The sequence below is a fragment of the Narcine bancroftii genome, chromosome 14 (assembly GCF_036971445.1).
Source record: "Narcine bancroftii isolate sNarBan1 chromosome 14, sNarBan1.hap1, whole genome shotgun sequence".
NCBI lineage: Eukaryota > Metazoa > Chordata > Chondrichthyes > Torpediniformes > Narcinidae > Narcine > Narcine bancroftii.
In genome coordinates, this window is record NC_091482.1 from 22,059,387 (window position 1) to 22,078,874 (window position 19,488).

At 43.4% G+C, this 19,488-nt stretch overlaps 1 protein-coding gene across 8 annotated transcripts in view; it reads left to right on the top strand.

Annotated features, from left to right (window-relative positions):
* Positions 1-19,488, top strand: part of auts2a (activator of transcription and developmental regulator AUTS2 a) — a 1,173,696-nt gene that overhangs the window by 215,406 nt on the left and 938,802 nt on the right. The gene's annotated exons all lie outside the window — the stretch shown is intronic.

Sequence of the window (19,488 nt, forward strand, 5' to 3'; positions counted from 1 at the left end):
TTCACAGATTTTTTCCAGCTTTTCTCATTTAAAAGATGGATTTTTAAATGAAACAAATATTTTCCTTTTACAAAAGTGGAATATTGATCTTGCTGAAGAAATGTGCAACTATAGATTTTTTTAATTAGCTGTTGACTGATGAAATTAGAGATGGTCGTGTTGAAAAGTGCAACATGCCTGAGAATGGTCTTTTTGTGATGTGTTGCATGCGTTTTAATACTCAAATAGAATGTGGTGGTGAGGTAATGAAGAGGCCGTATTAAGCAGTGGTTCTCAACCTTTTTTTTCCACTCACATCTCACTTTAAGTAATCCCTAGGCCATCGTACTCTGCGGTTAGTAAGGCATTGCTTAAGGTGGGACGTGGGTGGGAAGGCAAGGGTGAGAATCACTGCTCCCGACCCAATTGCTACTGAAATATTTTGCTTGAGAAAAATTGTCATTGGCCCATTTCTTTTGGAGTTCTGAAACCATGCACATAACGAGTCAATTAGGGACAATGAAAACAGTGGTGTTCCAACTTTTTCTTTCCACCCACATCCCCCCCATACTAATCACAGAGCACCGATGGCCTAGGGAATACTTAAAGTGGGATGTGAGTGGAAAGAAAAAGGTTGAGAACAACTGGTCTAAAGTCAAGCCTAGAAATGATGGTGTGTTCACTGATGGTGCTGGATGGTCATCTGATCATGGCATTTTATTGCGAACTTCAGCAATGCTGGAGGAGAGTGGTGCCCCCTAGTGTCGGTACATTAAATTCTGCCTCTGAAATTCACCAGACCAGCCTGTCCCCTAAACTGTTATAAAGAAGCCCAGTGTCAACTTGAGGAACTGTGCCTCGTCTTCCACCTGGCCCTGTGGCAGCATCAAGGACTCCGTTTTGAATTCTTCAACTCTAAGGTAGATTTTCCCCTTTTTTTCTGTCTGTATCAGGACAGGCCGTTTCAATCAATTCTCATTCTGGCTCGCAAAATCACCCCACACCCAGCATTTTTCAGTCACCCCTGTTTGGAAAAAGATACGGAAGTCTCGGTGCTAGAACCTCCAGGCTGAGGAACAGCTTATTCCCATGGGCAGCGAGACTGCAGAATGACTGCCGGAACGACTCTCCAGGGTTCTACTAATAAGAATATTTATTTTAATATATACGCGTGTTATGTCTGTACATGGGTTTTGCACCGTTCTGCACCATGGACTGGAGAGCGCTATTTCGTCTACAACCCGATGACAAATAAACAAACTTTTATTTTAGTCTGGCCTGCTGAGTTTGATCCATTGCCCCACGATTGGCAATATATCAAACAGATAAAGAAGCATATGATCTGCCACATAAAATTATTTGGTCTCATCATTTCAGAAGTGTTCCCTTTGTTGTGCCCATCCCCACCTTGTTTTCCATACTTCTGAAAACTAATGCATTTTCTCTTTCTCCCAATTCTGATGAAGGGTCCCAGACCCGAATTGTTTTTTTTAATTTTTAAAAAATTTTTCACACTGTGAATCATGTCAACCAAAATATGTACAAATATTTCTCATTAAATTTATATAGTGACCTTTTCTCCCTTTTGTTCCCCCTTTCCCTCCCTCCCCTCTACCCACCCCGCCAAAAAACACCTATTGGTATTCAACATATACAATACAATAAAACCATAAAACAATATCTTCACACAAAGGAAAATAAACAAGGAAAATGCGTTGTCTAGTTATTACACATTGAGTCTAGACATTTTGTCTTCTTATCATTTTCATTTTTGGGGATGGAGGTCCTACGCATGCTCTCTCTGATCCTCCTCATTAGGCGCATATATATTGAGCAAATTGCAAAATTTGACATTTTATCACTACATCCCTCCTTGCCGGATCTAATATTTCCTCCTCTATTTTAATTGGTACATTTTTGTTAAATAGTATGGCTACACCTCTAGCTTTTAAATTATAAGATGCTGCCGCTACGTGTCCTACCCAGTCTCTCTTTAATTTGTTATGTTCTGCTTCAGTTAGATGTGTTTCCTGCACAAATGCTAAATCTATTTTTTTCCTTCTTCAATAAATTTAGTAGCCTCCTCCTTTTAGTTTGGTTATTTATTCCATTAATATTTATAGTCATATAGTTCAACATGGCCATCTTATATCTTGCTTATATTTCTTTTCCACCTCTTCGCCACCTCCATCCCCCTTTTCCCCATTTTCATCTGTTAGTTTTCTCTTATAAAACATTTAAAACATAAAATACCCCCGCGGTTCCCACACCCACTAATACCTTAACCCCAAAAGTTCCCTCCCTCTCTGAGTTGCGCCTTCACCCTTGCCGGGCAACCACAACTCCCCTTTTCATTTGGATTGCGATCTTGCTTGCAGCATCAATTGATTTTGCAGTGATGGTTCTTCCCTTTCCCCCCCAGCCCTCCCCAGAAAACACTTTTTTTTAACACATATTACAAAGCTCTCTCTCTTTTTCCCACCCTTACTTCCTTCCTTCCCTTTTGTTTTCCCTCTTTAGTTCTTTACATATACATTGTTTTTACATCTTTATATATACTTTATTGCCGTTTTTTATTCTTATTACACCTCTTCATCTCTTCTGTCCTGCAAACGTTCTGCAAATTCTAGTGCTTCCTCTGGATCCGAGAACAGTCTGTTTTGCTCCCCGGGTATAAATATTTTAAGCACGGCTGGATGTCTTAACATGAATTTGTAAACTTTTTTCCATAAAATCGTTTTCGCTGTATTAAACTCCTTCCTCCTCTTTAAGAGATCAAAACATTTCTGGATAAAGAAATATTTTTTGACCCTTGTATTCCAATGGTTTATTGTCTTCTCTAACTTTATTCCTTGCCCGTTCTAGTATATTTTCTCTTGTCGTATATCTCAAAAACTTTACTAAAATGGATTTTGGTTTTTGATATGCCTGTGGTTTCGGAGCTAGTGCTCTGTGTGCCCTTTCTATTTCCATTTCTTCCTGCATTTCTGTCATTCCCAGGACCTTCGGGATCCATCCTTTTATAAATTCCTTCATGTCTGTTCATTCTTCACCCTCCTTCAGGCCCACTATTTTTATATTGTTTCATCTACTATAATTTTTCAACTTATCAATTTTCTGAGATAACAACTCTTGCATCTCTTTTTTTTTGTCACTTTCTTCCAATTTTTCTCTTAAGTCATTTACTTCCATTTCTACAGCCAGCCATTTCCCGCTCTTCCACATTTTCTACCCTTTTCCCTATTTCTGTCATGACCAGTTCTAAACTTTGCATTTTATCTTCTGCTCTTTTCATTTTCCTTTTAATTGCATTAAATTCTAATGATGACCATTCTTTTAATGACCTCATTTGTTCTTCAAAAAAAACTTTATCTATATCCTGTCCATCAGTTTTTCCTTCTGTTTCTGTTTGTCCATCAGTTTTACCTTCTATTTCTCTGTGAAGATCTTGGTCTTCTTCTTCCTCTTCTTTTGTGTTTTTGTCTTCTTCTCTTCTTTGTGTCTGTGTCTCTTCTGTTTTTCTTGTGAATCTCCTTGTATCTCTTTGTCGGGCCTCTTCTTGCTGGGCCTCTTGTTGCTGGTCCTCCAGTCTTGGGCTACTCTGTTGTGCCTCCTGTCGTTGATCTTCTTGCAGGTCATTTCTCCGTCTCTCTCCCATGTCGCTCCCTTCTCTGCTGCTTTTCTTATCTTCCAGCTGAGCGCCCTGATGTTGGGCATCCCTCAGCTGCTCGCGCAGCAGCTGCCCGCTCCTCTGCTTGGCCCCCCTCCCACCGGTGTCTTCTTTTTCCCTTGTTTCCGTTTGTTGTGCACTTTTGTTTGGCTCCGAGAGCCATTTTTGAAGTCCACCGGCAGGTCAGTCGCGACTCTGTAGGGCAGGCACTGACCTCTGGGGTCGGGCACTCCTCGCCACCACAGCGTCCTGTTCCTTCATGCAGGGAAGGCCTTCTTTCTTCTTAAGCGATTTTTCTACTTCTTTTATTCCAGTTGTTTGTATTTTCTCCTTCTTGGATGCCATCCTCCTCTTCTCTGTAACTTTATCTTCTATTTATTATATTTTATTTTTGTTGTGCTTTGCCTTTCCTGTTTTCCTGGAGAAGGCTGATTTTTCCCAACCAGCCACTACTCCATCACGTGACTCCTCCCAGACCCAAATTGTTAAACATTTCTCTTCCCACAGATACCTGCTGACTATTACCACATTTTCTGATTTTATTTCTGAAATTAATTCCATTGACTTCAACATGCTGGCCCCATTCACACTGGGACAAATTAACCGCCAATCACGCCCGGTTATCATGCCCGTGTGAACACTCGCGAACTGGCATGCAGAGGTTAAATCACCATGGGAATGAACAGCTTAGCGAGGTCATGTCATCGCCGATTCATTTTGAAAGCATACTGGTTCATCCAATGTGAACGGAACAGGGAGCATGCTGGGTCCAATTAGTGAAGTGTCGGTGATGTACTTGTGTGCATAGCAATGGTGATTTTAAAAGAAGGTATGAACTTTGTATTCAATTTACTAAATTCGCAATCCTGATCAATGTATTATGATCTTGTACTTAAACAAAATTATTCATGCTTAATTTCAAAATAATTAAGTGCATGGGAAAATAGGTGCACAATTTAACAAAACATATGTGCACAATTTATAAAGGGCTGTGGAAACATGGTAGCAACAATAAAACATGTGCGCACAATTTATAGTGAGCATGGGAAAGTCGCAGTGGGGATGAAATACATGCAAGTGCACACACACACACACACACACACACAACGAAGTGGGTACATACAACAATCAAGGATAGATAGATAGATGTCTGTGCGAGGCAGAGGGAAGGGAGAGAAAGGGTGGGGCAGGGGAGAGAGTGGGGAAAGAGACAGAGAGACACACAGAGACAGGGAGAGAGAGAAAGAGAGACAGACAGAAGGCAAGGAACTAGTCCCCGTGTCCCAGTGTGCTGTGGCATAATGAAAGGGTTTTATGAATGGAGCACTCAAGGAGGGGTTTCTCTGCCACATGGAATTCTGGGAGGGCAGGACCGCCATCACTCAATGTATCACTCAGGATGTCACAGCTGGAGGATAGGCGTCGCTTTGCTCTGCGCTAATGGGTAGGCAGTGTGAAAGGGCACACTGAAACTTTTTACCTTGGTCCAGTGTGAACACTACCAGGTTTTCTAAATGATTTGTTCACCTGCCAATTTAGCGGTTTGCCAATGCGAAAGGGACTTGAGTGTTTTCAACAAAGGGCAAATTCTGCCAGCTTTTCCAAAATCTAGCCTGCATGGCTGTTTAATCTTAATCGATGTGCAGACCACAGACCACACCCTGCCGTTGAAACTGAAATTGTTTCCTTTCTCGGGTGATGTTTCAACAGGAATTTTTTTCTTGTCATTAAGGATCATCAAATTAATGCTGGGAAGTGGTGTCATTATAAATGATTCTTGTCATGACCTTATTGGATGGTAGATCAGGCACAAGATGCTGAATGGTTCACACCTCCTTCAGTTTTTAACATTTTTTTTTTGCGTTACGTGAATGACCTTCATCAGAGAAACCGTTGAATATGTCCATTGAAACAGGTGCAAGGTTGGTCTTTCCAACATCTCCTTTTGGCTCTGGTAATAGAGGGCGGCATGGTTGGCGTAGCGGTTAGCGCAACACCTTTATCGCGCCAGCAATTGGGACCGGAATAGGGTTAGAATCCCACACTGTAAGGAGCTTTTACGGTCTACTCATGTCTGCGTGGGTTTTCTCCGGGGGCTCCGGTTTCCTCCCACTGTTCAAAAACGTAGCGGGGGTGTAGGTTAATTGGCGGTGTAATTGGGCAGCACATAAGCCAAAATGGCTTGTTAACGTGCTGTATGTCCAAATAAATAAAATAAATTATTCACAGGCTCCAATGATTATTATTACACCTTCTTAATAATAAACAAGGAAGGGAAAGATTTCTGGGGAAGATGGGAATGCTCATTTGAGGTGACTATCAGCCAAGATTTTATGAAACGGCGGTGCAGGCTGGAGAGCTACCATTGTTTCCAATTCATCTGTTCCTACGTTTCAACCACATAATTCACGGTGTAACGTTGAAGCCATAAATTGAAGCAGTGTCCACTTGATGCGGCGGTTAAGCGACAAGAGTGAAACAGTTGAATCTTTCTGTTGACTGATGGACTTAAACTGCTTTTTTTTTTAAGAGTGTGATCAGGCGTTCTCTAAAGATGAAAGACTCCTCTGCTGTTTTTAATTGTCCTAAATGTAATGCCTTTCAAATAATTTCATGTAACTGATATATGCCACCATTAACATGCAAATTCAGGGGATTAAGCTGCACGCCGTGAGATGCAAATCTGCAGAATTGCACAAATAGATCCTGGCATCAGTCTCCCTGCTGTTTTTAACAACTTGCTGGCTTTGCACATTAATGGTCTACTGAACTTGCCATCGAGAAATCAAGTGATTAATGGCTTTTTATTGATGTGATAACTGTGAACAAAATAGTAATCAAACTCTCAGGTTCAGAATGGGGAACAGTTGAAAGTTGTTTGTCTGGTAAGTCTGCCACCAACCACCCCCCACCCCACCTCCATCTGCCCACACATTATTTTATCTTCTTCCTCTGTTCTTGATATGATATTTTATACTCAGTTTCTCTTTTATTTGGTGTGGGCCATTTGCTTTCATTATGTAACTGTCAGCTTACATTCCCAACAAATTTTAGTGACGGAAAATTCTGAGCTGGAGAGGGAAGGGGCAGAGATTGTGTCACCTGATCCAGTGTGCATGGCAAACCACTTAATAAGTGTAGGAGCTCCATTAATCAGAATTTATTGTCATGAACGTGTGCTACGAAATTTGTGAATGTGCAGTAACATCAATGTGAATTCTTCTTTGGCTTGGCTTCGCGGACGAAGATTTATGGAGGGGGTAAAAAGTCCACGTCAGCTGCAGGCTCGTTTGTGGCTGACCAGTCCGATGCGGGACAGGCAGACACGGTTGCAGGGGAAAATTGGTGGGTTGGGATTGGGTGTTGGGTTTTTCCTCCTTTGCCTTTTGTCAGTGAGGTGGGCTCTGCGGTCTTCTTCAAAGGAGGTTGCTGCCCGCCAAACTGTGAGGCGCCAAGATGCACGGTTTGAGGCAAGATCAGCCCACTGGTGGTGGTCAATGGGGCAGGCACCAAGAGATTTCTTTAGGCAGTCCTTGTACCTCTTCTTTGGTGCACCTCTGTCACGGTGGCCAGTGGAGAGCTCACCATATAACACGATCTTGGGAAGGCGATGGTCCTCCATTCTGGAGACGTGACCCATCCAGTGCATTACCGGCGCAGAAATCGCTATAAATTGCATTTTTAAATAATAGTGCAAAAGATCATGTGAGGTGATGTCTGCCATTCATTGTCCATTCAGAAATCTGACGGTAGAAGGGAAGAAGCTGTTTTTGTACCAGCTTCAGGTGTTCGTCTTCAGGCTCCTGATGGTAGCAGTGAGAAGAGGCCATGTCCTGGGTGGTGAGGGTCCTTGAAGACAGAGGCTGCTTTCCTGAGCCACTGCCACTTGTCGATGCCCCCTTGGTGGAGTGAACACCGATGCCCATTGATGGCGCTGGCTGAGTTCACAACTCTCTGTAGCCTTGTCCTGTCCTGGGCGTTGGCGCCTCTACTCCAGACAGTGATGCAACCAGTCAGAATGCTCTGCACGGAAAGAGCATTACAACAAGAATTTCTACTTGCTTTTCTTGAAAACATTTGTTGGTCAGGAATGTTGGTTCAGAGTTTGTGATTTCCATCCCTCTTCACTATGAGTGGCAAAAAAATCCTCACGTTAGGGGAAAGCAGAGGGAGGATTCATATTTTCCTCTGCACATGACCATAATAAATCAGGCCTCCTCTCAATTCTAAGGCTATCCTTTGTGCGTTCACACTGAGCTGTAGCATAAAAGAGGAGCTGTTGTTGAAACTGGCGTCACTTAAGCCCCTTTCACACTTGCCAGTGATCCTAGGAATCGAACGGCCAATCGGCCTTTAAAGTGGCAAGCGTGAAAGCAAAGTCTGCTCAACGCCGGCGTCAGATAATGCCATCCCACATACAATCCCCGGCGTCGGCAGATGTCGGCGTTGCGATCAGGCAAGTGTGAAATGGGCCATTGCATTGCAGGCACTTCCAATTGAAGATAGAACAGGCCAAACGTCAGATATAAACCCTTGCAAGTGTGAAAACGTTCAGTGTCCCGGTTTGGAGTGGTCCAGTGTGAAAAGGCCAAAACCCCCATTCCTATCCTGGGACACTGAATGGCCAATTTACTGGGATGCAAGTGTGAAGGGGGCTTTAGAGGAAGGGATTTTTAATTTTTTTTCTTTCTCCTTGTTTTGAGGTTTTTTTGTTAAATTCTACTTCGGTGTCAGGATTGTGCTCTGGATTTTCTTATTATGAGAATATTCGCAAAAATCTTTTCTTGAATCTTGTAGCATATTGTGTAAGTGTACTGTTCAATTATTTATACTGTAAAATATTAATAAAAATATTTTTTTTAAAAAAAGTAACTAACATCAACAATAGAAAGGTATTTCTAAGGTATTTCAAATTATAGGAAAGAGATAAACAAAATAGAGAGAGTGCAGAGAAGGTTCACGAGAATGTTGACAGGATTTCAGGTCTGAGTTACAGGGAAAGGTTGTGCAGATTGGGGCTTTTTTCTCTGGAGCGTAGAAGATTGAGAGGGGACTTGATAGAGTTGTTTAAGATTTTAAAAGGGACAGACAGAGTAAATGTGGATAGGCTTTTTCAATTAAGAAAGGGGGAGATTCAAACTAGAGGACATGGTTTAAGATTGAAGGGGGAAAATTATAAGGGGAACATGAGGAGAAATTTCTTTAACGAAGAGGGTGGTGGGGATGTGGAATGAGCTTCCGGCAGACGTGGTCGAGGCGGGATCATTGGTTACATTTAAGGAAAGACTGGATCGTTACATGGATAGGAGGGGACTAGAGGGGTATGGACCGGAAGCTGGTCAGTGGGACTAGGAGGGTGGGGATTTGCTACGGCATGGACTAGTAGGGCCGAACTGGCCTGTTCTGTGCTGTAAGTGGTTATATGGTTATATGGTATTTCATTCAAGACATTTGGCACCATTCAGCGAAGCAGTTTGTTCAACTTCAGACAAATCCCAAGGCAGAGTCGGCACCAGAACGAATGTTAGAGGAGGGCATTAGTGCGTTAGAGGGGGCACAGTGGAACGCTCGTACACTCGCTCAGCTGGGGGGAGGGGTGCTGTTAGATGCTGGGAGCTACCCGTCGAGCACCATCCGCCCGTCCGCCGAAGGAGATGCGGGCACTGCTTTATTGCGTCATGAGTCACTACGTGTGTCAACCTGGACGCTAGTGATGCGGGAGCGGGTTGGGGCGAGCGATGACCGCAACCGTATGGTGGGGAGGGGGGGGGAGCCCAGCACCTTCCTGTATCACGGAACCGTGGTCAAATTACTGTTTGTGTTTTGGATTTAAAGAGTAGCAGTTGGTAATAACTTGAATCATCTGGATTCAAGGTCCATTGTAAATTTTGGTCGTCCGTAGCCCACTTGGAGTAAAATGCGTGGGTTACATCCGAATGGATGTTGTTATGGGATCAGTCATGATCGTCCTGAAAACTGAGCAGCCGCAAGAGGCTCTACAGGCCACTCATGCTTCCATTCTTATATTCTTGAATCTTGTACTCCAGAGTTACTTGAGAATATCTACTTGTAACATGGTGTAAGGCAAAGGATTTAAAAAAGAAAATCTGAATGTCATATGATCAATCGCAATACACAATTCTGCTGGAGAAACTCTGAAGGTCATGCAACATCCATAAGAAGTAAACCGTAGCCAGCATTTTCCAATGGTGTGCCTGACACGCGTTTTGCTTGAGAGATTAAATGCTGCCATTAACATCAAATTCAGGGGATTCATACCTCAGAGATGGTATTTTAAATGCACATGCTGTATTAAGTTTGATCTCCAAGGAAGTGCCAATATTAGCATCACTTAGGTAAACACTGGGAATCTCTGCGCCATAATTGCTCAAAGCAGCGGCGGAGATTTCAGGATGACGTACTGCAGCTCGAGTCCACGCATTGGCTGTGCACAGAGGCCATGGTGGGGCAAGGGGACGCCCTCAAGTACCTTAGACCACCTGCCCCAACTGCGGAAGGATCAGCTGCTCCTGCGTTAGCCTTCAAAGACCCTGTAAAACTGGGGCAGAAGGTATTCATTCTGGACTCCGGGGGGCTGCCTGAGAAAAGAACGATGAAACAAACTTGAGCCCTGTTAAAATGATTCAACCAGATGTACATTTGTGGTTCTGTTGTGTGTCGTCTTGTGTGAGAGTTTCATTTACTTCAAATTTAAATTGGAACTTTCCTTCATTCCATGCTCTCCCAACACTAAAAGCGAACACATTCAACTCCTCAGAAAGTTAAACTGCCCAGTTCAGTTAAAACATAAATGTACTGGCCTCTTGCCAATTGGTAAAGATCTTATAACACATCAATAATCACCAATTGAAATCATATTGTAAATACATATAGTGCTTGTGTATAGAATCTATTTATTTGAATACAATGTCTTGATACTTGATCAGACTGCCTGTAAACAGATATTAATACTTTTAAGTTGCAGGAGAAACAGATGCTTTGTGCACTGTATCACCATGTAAAGCAAAAAAACATTTGAGGAACCAGTTTAAGTGATTTTTTTTTTACACACATACAAAATACAATGCAAGCCGAAGAAGTATTTTTGCATATTCCAATCCCAAATCAACTTTAATGTTGATCTTTGAATCAATTGCTCTTAAACAAACGATGAAGGTCAGCAAATCAGTACCCGTTTCTGGAATGAAGGTGTGCACTTGAAAGTTCAGCATCTAGTTGGAGTAAAGTCACCTAGTTCAAATAATTTCTTCGTTTGGGTTGATAAAGTTGGGGTTTTTTCCATGCACAAAAGCAGCGCCTTCCCAAGTCGAAGATGGATTTAATTTCTGAAATGCAACCAGAGGGGAACAAACAACGTATTGATTGACATTTGCAGCTTCAAAATGCTCCCAGGCAAGTGAAAGTACATCATGCTCATTTTAAGAGGGATCTTCAAAAACTCCATTGATATTTAAATTTAGACATACGGAGCAGTAACAGGCCCTTCCAGCCCGCAAAATCGCCAACTAACCTATAAACCCTGTACGTTTTGAAGGGTGGGAGGAAACCAGAGCACCCAAAGGAAACCCACGCAGATGCGGGGAGAACGCCCAAACCCCTTACAGGTTGAAACCTGGATCGCCGGCGCTGCAGTGAAGCACTGTGCTAAACCTCCCTCTGGAAATGCAGAAACACTGGCAGGCACAAAACGCTAAGAAAATTCGGCAAGGGAACCTGCAAAAGATTTGAACCATTCTGGATGGAGGGTCTTGACCTGAAACATCAACCACCCCCATTGCGTCCACAGATGCTGGCTGATCCAGTGTGTTCTTCCAGAAGCTTGTTTTTTTTTAGCTATTCTACGTTACATACTTGATTGGAACTGGACAGAAATGTGCTGGAGAAATTTTTTTTATCTCTTGTTTTCTTTAAAGAAATCCATTCGTTGACACATTTGCTTCTCTTGGATCTTTACCTTCCAGTGAAGATTTGAAGAATATTTGAGATTGTTGATGGACATCAACAATGCTTTGTATTGCACAGTCATTTTACATTTCTTTTGTTTACACGTGTACGTTGATGGACATTAAACCAAGCCAAAGGTAAGACTTGGGTAGTGAGTCTGTGGTGTAAGCGTATTGGTCTCTGTGACACCCCAATTTACCGAGTTATAGAGACAAGGACACCTGGTTGTGAAGCAAGTACGTCAGCGCCTCTACTTCCTCGAGAGTTTGTGGAGGTTTGGTGTGACATCGAAAAGATGGCGGTGCTGCCGGAGCCACTGTAACGGTAGCACCATTGTTGGTGCTGACCCACGGGGAGCAGAGATGTAGCGCTCCTGTGGGATCCAGCTGCCCAGTTGACTGCTGTTGGCTCTGCACGGACTTGGAAAGGAACGCGTTGGAGGTTTGGATCTGGAGCTCAGTCACCAATGGCTTGGACTGGCTGTGGAGGCTGCGGAAGTACTGGAGGTGAATCTACGGACGCTTGGTGTCTCTGGGAGGACCCTCTCTTGCTTCCCTTTCTCGATTGTGTCTGACTGTAAGAGGCGCTTAGGCAATTTCTGCTGGTGGAAAATCTGTCTGCCTTGCAGCAGGCAAAAAGAAATTTCAGGTAATAGAACACTGTTTCATTAGTATTACAATAAATTGAATCTTGAATCATGAAAAACTGGCAGATTTCTACAGATGTTGTGGTGGGAAGTGCGCTGACCGGCTGCATCACGATCTGGTATGGCGACACCAATATCCCTGAGTGGAAAGCCCTCCAAAAGGTAGTGGACACAGGCAAAACTCTCCCCACCATCAAGAGCGTCTACAAGGAACGCTGCCATGGGAGTGCAGCAGAAATCACTTCCACCCTGCTCACCCTCTGCTCCGGCTGCTGCCATCAGAAAAGAGGTGTTGGTGCCACAAGACTCGCACCACCAGGAGCAGGAACAGCTGCTTCCCCTCCGCCATCAGACTCCTCAACAACCAACTCAACCAGGTACTCATTTAAGGACTCTTACGTGTGCACTTCATTGATTTTTTTCTTTCTCTTTGTATTGCACAGTCATTTTACATTTCTTTTGTTTACACGTGTACGTTGAATACAGGTTTTTTTGTTGCATGACTAATAAGTGGTAATTCTGCCTCGCCTGCTAGAAAAAAGAATCTCTGGGATGTATGTGATGTCATCCATGCATTCTGACAACAATAAATCTGCAATCTGCTTCCTTTGTGCGAGGTTTATGCCTGTTGTAAGACAATTCCTTCTGCTCACAGAATTCACACCATCTCCTTTCCTCAACTCTCAACTGCAAGTATTGATTGGCAGCTTTTGTGAATACCCTCGTGTTCTGTTCTCTTTATTTACACCCTTACCTCAGGCTAACAAACGTTTCGAAAAGCACTGCGCGGTAATAGCATTGATATGATACAGAAGGAAGCTGCTCAGCATATCGCCCAGCTCCAAGAAAATAAATCCCATCCGTCAACCACACATAATTGTTTCCTCTCAAAGGGCTGTCTGACACCTGATTGAATGTGCTAATTGATTATGTTTTCAGTCGCCTCGCAGGCACTGAGTTCTAGTTATGCACAGGAGATTGCAGGTGAAGCCAAACACAATCTGCTGGAGGCAATCAGCGAGTCGGGCAGCACCAGTGGGAGAAGAAAAATGTTCGGCGTTTGGCACCCAAACTCGTCATCAGGAGGGTTTCAGCTCCAAACAGTGACAATTCTTTCTTTCCCACTGATGCTACTTGACCTGCTGAGCTCCTCCAGCAGTTTGTGTTTGGCAACGAGTTCGAGTACTGCCTCCAGGCACACTATCCCCCACTCCTTTGCCTTACGCCATTTAGCCTAAATGTTTCATCCATGAGTGTTTCTCTGAACCATTTGCCAATAGGAATGCATCCGTGCCATCGCACTATTCAAACCAGTCGTCAGTCGGAGAGCCGTACAGGCCCTTCGGCCCAACTTGTCCATGCTGGCCCAGTCCCAATAGTGGTTACAGGGAGAGACAGCTTGGGTCCCAGATCCTTGTATCCTTTCCACATTGACATGACCTCTTATTTCATGTGGGGGAGAAGTCAGACCGAGGGGCAGGCAGTGGGCTGCCACGCCAGCGAGATTTGGGCCAGCACCTGAGTCAGATGAAGTTTGCCAGCTGTGCTCCAGAGGGGAACTTCTTGCCCCAGTCTTTGTCCATGGCTGTCTCATCTCCAGTGTAGCGCTGAGGGAGAACTGCAGCATTGGGGCCACTGTCAGTCAGACAGAATGGTAGACTCTTAGATCTGTCCTCCCGAAGGATTGTCAGAATTTCATAGGAGAAGAGAGCCCTGGAGCTCACTGCCATCTCTTTGGATAGGTCATTGAGAGTCACAACATGGAAACAGGCCCCTCCAAAAATGGCGTCTGGGGCTGATCATCAAAAACCCAATTATATTCCTTTCATTTTATTCTCCCCACTTTTCTGCTGACTTGGGACAACTTAGAGTGGCCAATGATCTATCATCCTGCACTTCTTTGGGATGTGAGAGGAAACTGGATCAGCTCGGGGTGGGGAAGGGGGGAATCCCACGCTGTCCTGTGGAGACTGCAAACTCCATACAGACAGCACCGCTGATCAGGATTGAACCTGAGTTGCAGGAAGGGTGAGGTCCTCAGCTCCACCAGCAAAGCAGCTGCACCACCCCAACCTTGTCATCTCTGCAAATCCTTCACCAAAGCCCTTTGAACGAGAGCAAGCAATGTCTTTTTCTCCTGTTTATGACTTGTGAAAAGTGAGAACTATTTTTCTACTCAAGCATCCTCTACGACAGAGTATTTAGAGGTGGTTTGGGAGGAATTGTTAGAGCAGTTTGCACACACACATTTTAAAACATAGAATATTTGCAGGACTTTTGCAGAATGCTTTTTGCAGGAGGCCACAAAGTATTGACAGCAGCTTGCCTGGGAGAGCATGTGAGCTTTGCAGGCAGAGGAGAACTGTTTTGCTCTCAGAGAGGGAGAATGTGAAACAGAGAGAGGAGTCAAAGAAATTATTTCCAGAAGGACAAAGCTGGCAAACTTTGGAAGGTTGCCTGGTCAAAGGAGAAGACTGGCAGTGTGAAAGGTGACCTGAAAGAAAGAGGATCTTCTATAGACTCCTGAGGGGACGTTTCGTCAGTAAGACTGATTGAGAAGGAATCAGTTGCGGATGTCCTGGAAAAGGAATCTCTCTCTGAAAACCAGCAAGAACCTTCCTGAGTGGTAACCATTTGCCTGTTAAGCACCAAAGATTGGTGAACTTTGTTTATGCTAACCTCTGGACAGTACAAGAATTGTCTGCAACCAGTGAGATTGGACTGTGATCCATATAACTTTTCTAATCTTAAATATACATAACACACACACCTGCACTTAGTATTAGAGGGGGGGGGGGGATTAAGCAGTTAAAGTTTAATTCTGTTTTCTTGTTCAATTATAATTATAATTAAAAACTAACCCTGTGTTGTGCTGTTGGTTTTTGGGTTCCTCTGGTCTCCTTAACACCTCTGAGCTGGCAGGATTGTCGTATACCTACCATTTTATAAATATATTCTGGAATACTTCAATGAGTTCAGGACCTAAAATCAGATGAAGATACAGAATGCATTGTTGCTCATTATGGAGCTTTGAACAATTGGGTTAATTGTTGCACAATTTATTTTGATTGAAGAAGTATAAATTTTGCTTGAAGTTTAGAAGTGCCATGTGAAAGCTGACAGAATTTATATGCACAAATCACGAAGGAGTTGGAATTTCTCCCTGCTTTACTCTCTGTTGTCAGCCACTCATTCCACTGTGGAACCGGATCAGTCCCTGCATTCGCCTTTCCCTGACGTGCCCATGCTTCAATTGATCTCCGAGTTGGAGCTCAGGAGGGCTGACAGAAAGCACCAGCCCATTTGTGAAATGGGGATCCAACTTTAATTGTGCTGGTGTATACGGTCAAACTACTGGTGATTGACTGCCTTGAACCAACCCTTCCAGTCACAGGTGAAGCTGCAGCTCTTGAACAGTGCTCCGACCAATGGCATTCATCAAATAGCGTCCTTTCAAAACATACTCCTCTTCTCAAATGCTTTATGACAGTTTTGCCCTTTGCAGTGTGTTCAATTTATTCATTTCTGAGACTTGGCTGCTTTTGTCAGCCATAGCAGATGAATGTAGGACAGTGGTATTCTCAGAGAAGCTGTAATACATTTGCTGAGAGAGGAGCGAGCCAAGGGAATGGCGCTCCACAACAGTTGTGTTTCAACACAAACTCAGTTCCCAGATATTAAGTGAATTAATTAATGGTTCAATTAAACTGAAATCAGTTGAACATTGAGGTTGATGGGGCTTAATTGCTAGTTTCCAGATTATCCTACAAAATGACAGTGTGGTATCATCCCTCACAGGGACAGCCATGTTAGACATTTGAAGATTATTTGGAATGAATTTGTCACATTATGATGCCCAATACATACACAGATACATAAATTTGCTTCAGTTTTGTCCCCCCCCCCCAAAGAATAAAGTGAACCCAGTGTTCTGTGTTGGAAATACAGTTTTTGTGATGTGTGATCTTGAGTATTCTCCCAAGTTGAAAAGAGTTTTTTTGGTACTGGCAACTTCAGACTTCACCTTTTAAACACTAAAATCCAGTTGCTCTAATGGTTCGTTAAACCAAGTTAGAGTTTTCCTGAATTTCTTTTTTGTCAAGGTCTTCCTTTTTATCCCTTACTAACATTGACTGGCACTCAAACTCTAGACCAGTGGTTCTCAACCTTTTTTCTTTCCACTCACATCCCACTTTAAGTAATCCCTAGGCCATTGGTGCTCTGTCATTCGTAATGGATTGCTTAAAGTGGGATGTGAGTGGGAAGGGAAGGTTGAGAATCACTGCTCTAGATCTAATTGTTACTGAAATATTTTGCTTGAGAAAAAAAATGTCGTTGGCCCATTTCCTTTGGAGTTATGAAACCGTGCACATAATGAGTCAATTAGGAACAATTAAAACAGCAGTTTCCAAACTTTTTCTTTCCACTTAAGCAATTCCTTACTAATCGCAGAGCACTGATGGCGTAGGGAATACTTAAAGTGGTATGTGAGTGGAAAGAGAAAGGTTGAGAACTGCTGCCTATCCTGTCCACGTTAGAGTGGTGATTATCCTTCCCTGCAAAGCAGGTGCCTGAATTTAAATTCCAGTGGGATTTCAATTCATCTCTTTGCACCAAAAATACAAGATTCCCATCCTTCATATGACAACTTAATTCCAATGCTACTGTACCACCCTGTTCCCTTTCATTCTTTTTATCAGTTATCTTAAGTCTGTGTGATCTGGCTACCAAGTCATCTTTGCAAAAGGTTCAGGGGTAGAGTTTTTAGATGGGTTCGGGAGAAATTGGTTCAAGCTGTGGGGGAAGGTTGATATTACAATCATTTGTTGGGGTCTCAGTTAATTGAATGGAATAAGAGAGTTATAATAAGGGGCTTAACTTAATGATAGCTGACAGACATTGATAGCTTTTCGGACAGTAACGAATCAAGAGATAGGGTGTTGGTGCTGTACAAATAATCAGCTGTCAAGTGAGACCAAAGAAGACTCCTATGCTTCAGTTTCTCACGTTCTTGTGAACCAGCAGCTTCGAGGAAGTGAGCAGCTTTCGCTCGTCACATTTTATCTCTGTGCGCGCCGTGCCCTCAGTAAGTCACGTGTGCACCTAACGAATTTTGAGGAAGTGGCACCCACCTGCTGCTCAGTACTCCTGTGTATGCCTGGGACACGTCAGACATAGCATTTTCTTGTCATCTGCTGGAGAACCTGGAAACAAAAGCCCAAACTTCGGTTCAGATGCGGAAAAGTACCCCACAGCTGAAGGTGATAACTTCACTCGTGGTGTAAACGGAAACAAGCAACCAAAAATATTGGCCCACAGGCTTCTAGAGCAAAAGAGACCAGCTGGAGGTATTTTTTGGGACAGTTTCTTGGCTCCATTTGCTTTACGTTCTAACTTGGTATTAAAGCGGCACCTTCAAAATAAAACATTTTCTAAAATTGATATTTTCCTAACCAATTGTCAATAAAGACTACAAGACTTCCAGCATCTATTTTTTCTCACAAATGTAAAGAGTACCCCAATTTATATTTCTCTGAACGGAAATGATCAGCTAACATCCCAACATTGCATGTCCCATCAACTTCCTAATCTACATAATTTGTGGAATACGGGTAAAAATTGCACATGATCCCTCGTGGTTTCTGTGGAATCTGAGCATCCGAAATCTGTGTTTGCGGGGAAGAAAATTTTTGCAAATCATACTGAAGTGCCAGTTGATGAAGTAGACAAAGACGACGTGGTCAAACAATAATTATGGCTTTTATTAGCAGAAACTCATGGTACAATAATGAAAGACAATAGGTGCATATACAGTTATACTCAAGGGGAGTGTCCTTAACAGTAGAGATAATGCACAGCCAATGTTAGTACAGCAAGGCTCGCCAGAGGGGGGAGACAGGCAGCTGGGCAGACATTCACCACAGTCTCCTCCGGCAGAAGAAGGGTTAAAATCAAAAGGACAGCTGCTAGGAAAGACTGAAGCAAGTGATACATGTTTGGCATTGAGAATACTCTAACAGCCAAAATACGCCAGTATCTAGCAAGCAATCGAAATATAATGAGATGTTTTATGAATATGTCAGCCTAGCAGGTTGTTTATGAATTCTGGTGCTGTGTTTAATTAGTGTCCCTTGTAGCATGGAGCCGTCCGTGCCTGCACTGAGTCAAGGGGTGGTGGGGCTTCGTAGTGATTTTTCCCTGATCATTGTATGTTGCAGTTCAGTGTGTGTGTGTGTGTGTGTGTGTGTCTGTGTGTGTGTGTGTGTGTGTGTGTGTGTGTGTGTGTATATAGAGGTTTGCCTAACATATCGATCCTGCTGTCCCATTTCCATCCCTGCAATAAACTTGTGCTTTGTACCTGCACTTTGGTCTGGTTCTTAACCTGTGGGTCGCGCAGGAACCCAAACAACACCAATGTGCCAAGCCTCTCTATCTTCCAATCACATTCACCCAAACTCTTGTAGCTAAATCTTCCCTCTCTCTGCTCCATAACCCCATGTGGACTAATTTTACCATGTTTTTACACAGTTTTTTTTGCTCCCTAACAGCTCATCAGACATCTACTTCTGCAGGTTCCTCTTTTGTGCTTTTATCTTGCCCCGGTGAACACACCAGTCAAGTTAGGGAAAAGCTGTTCTCCTTTTTTACTTGCTTCTCGGTGAGTTGCTCTTCCTTTCTCTGCTGCCCCCGCTAAAATGTCATACAGGCAACACGATTACTGTAACAGTTAGTTCAATGCAGGGGCTGGGGTTCGAATCCCATGTTGTCTGCAAGGAGTTTGTACCTGTGCCTGTGTGTCTTTTCCACGGGATCTCCGGTTTCCTCCCACCGCTCATACCGAGGGTGTAGCATGGGCTCGTGGGCCAAAAGGGCCTGTTACCGTGCTGCATGACTTTAAAAAAAAGTGCTGCTCGAATCCTACTGGGTGTTGCAATTGGGAAAGGAGCTGCTGAATAACCCAATTGTACACTTGGTGTAATTAAGGAGCTAATAAGGTAAGTATGTTTGGCCTGGAAGTCAGCCCACCATGACTACAAGCCCCCCCACATCTCCATCGGGCACACAAAACTCAAAACGGTCAACCAGTTTACCTATCTCAGCTGCACCATTTCATCAGATGCAAGGATCGACAATGAGATAGACAACAGACTCGCCAAGGCAAATAGCGCCTTTGGAAGACTACACAAAAGAGTCTGGAAAAACAACCAACTGAAAAACCTCACAAAGA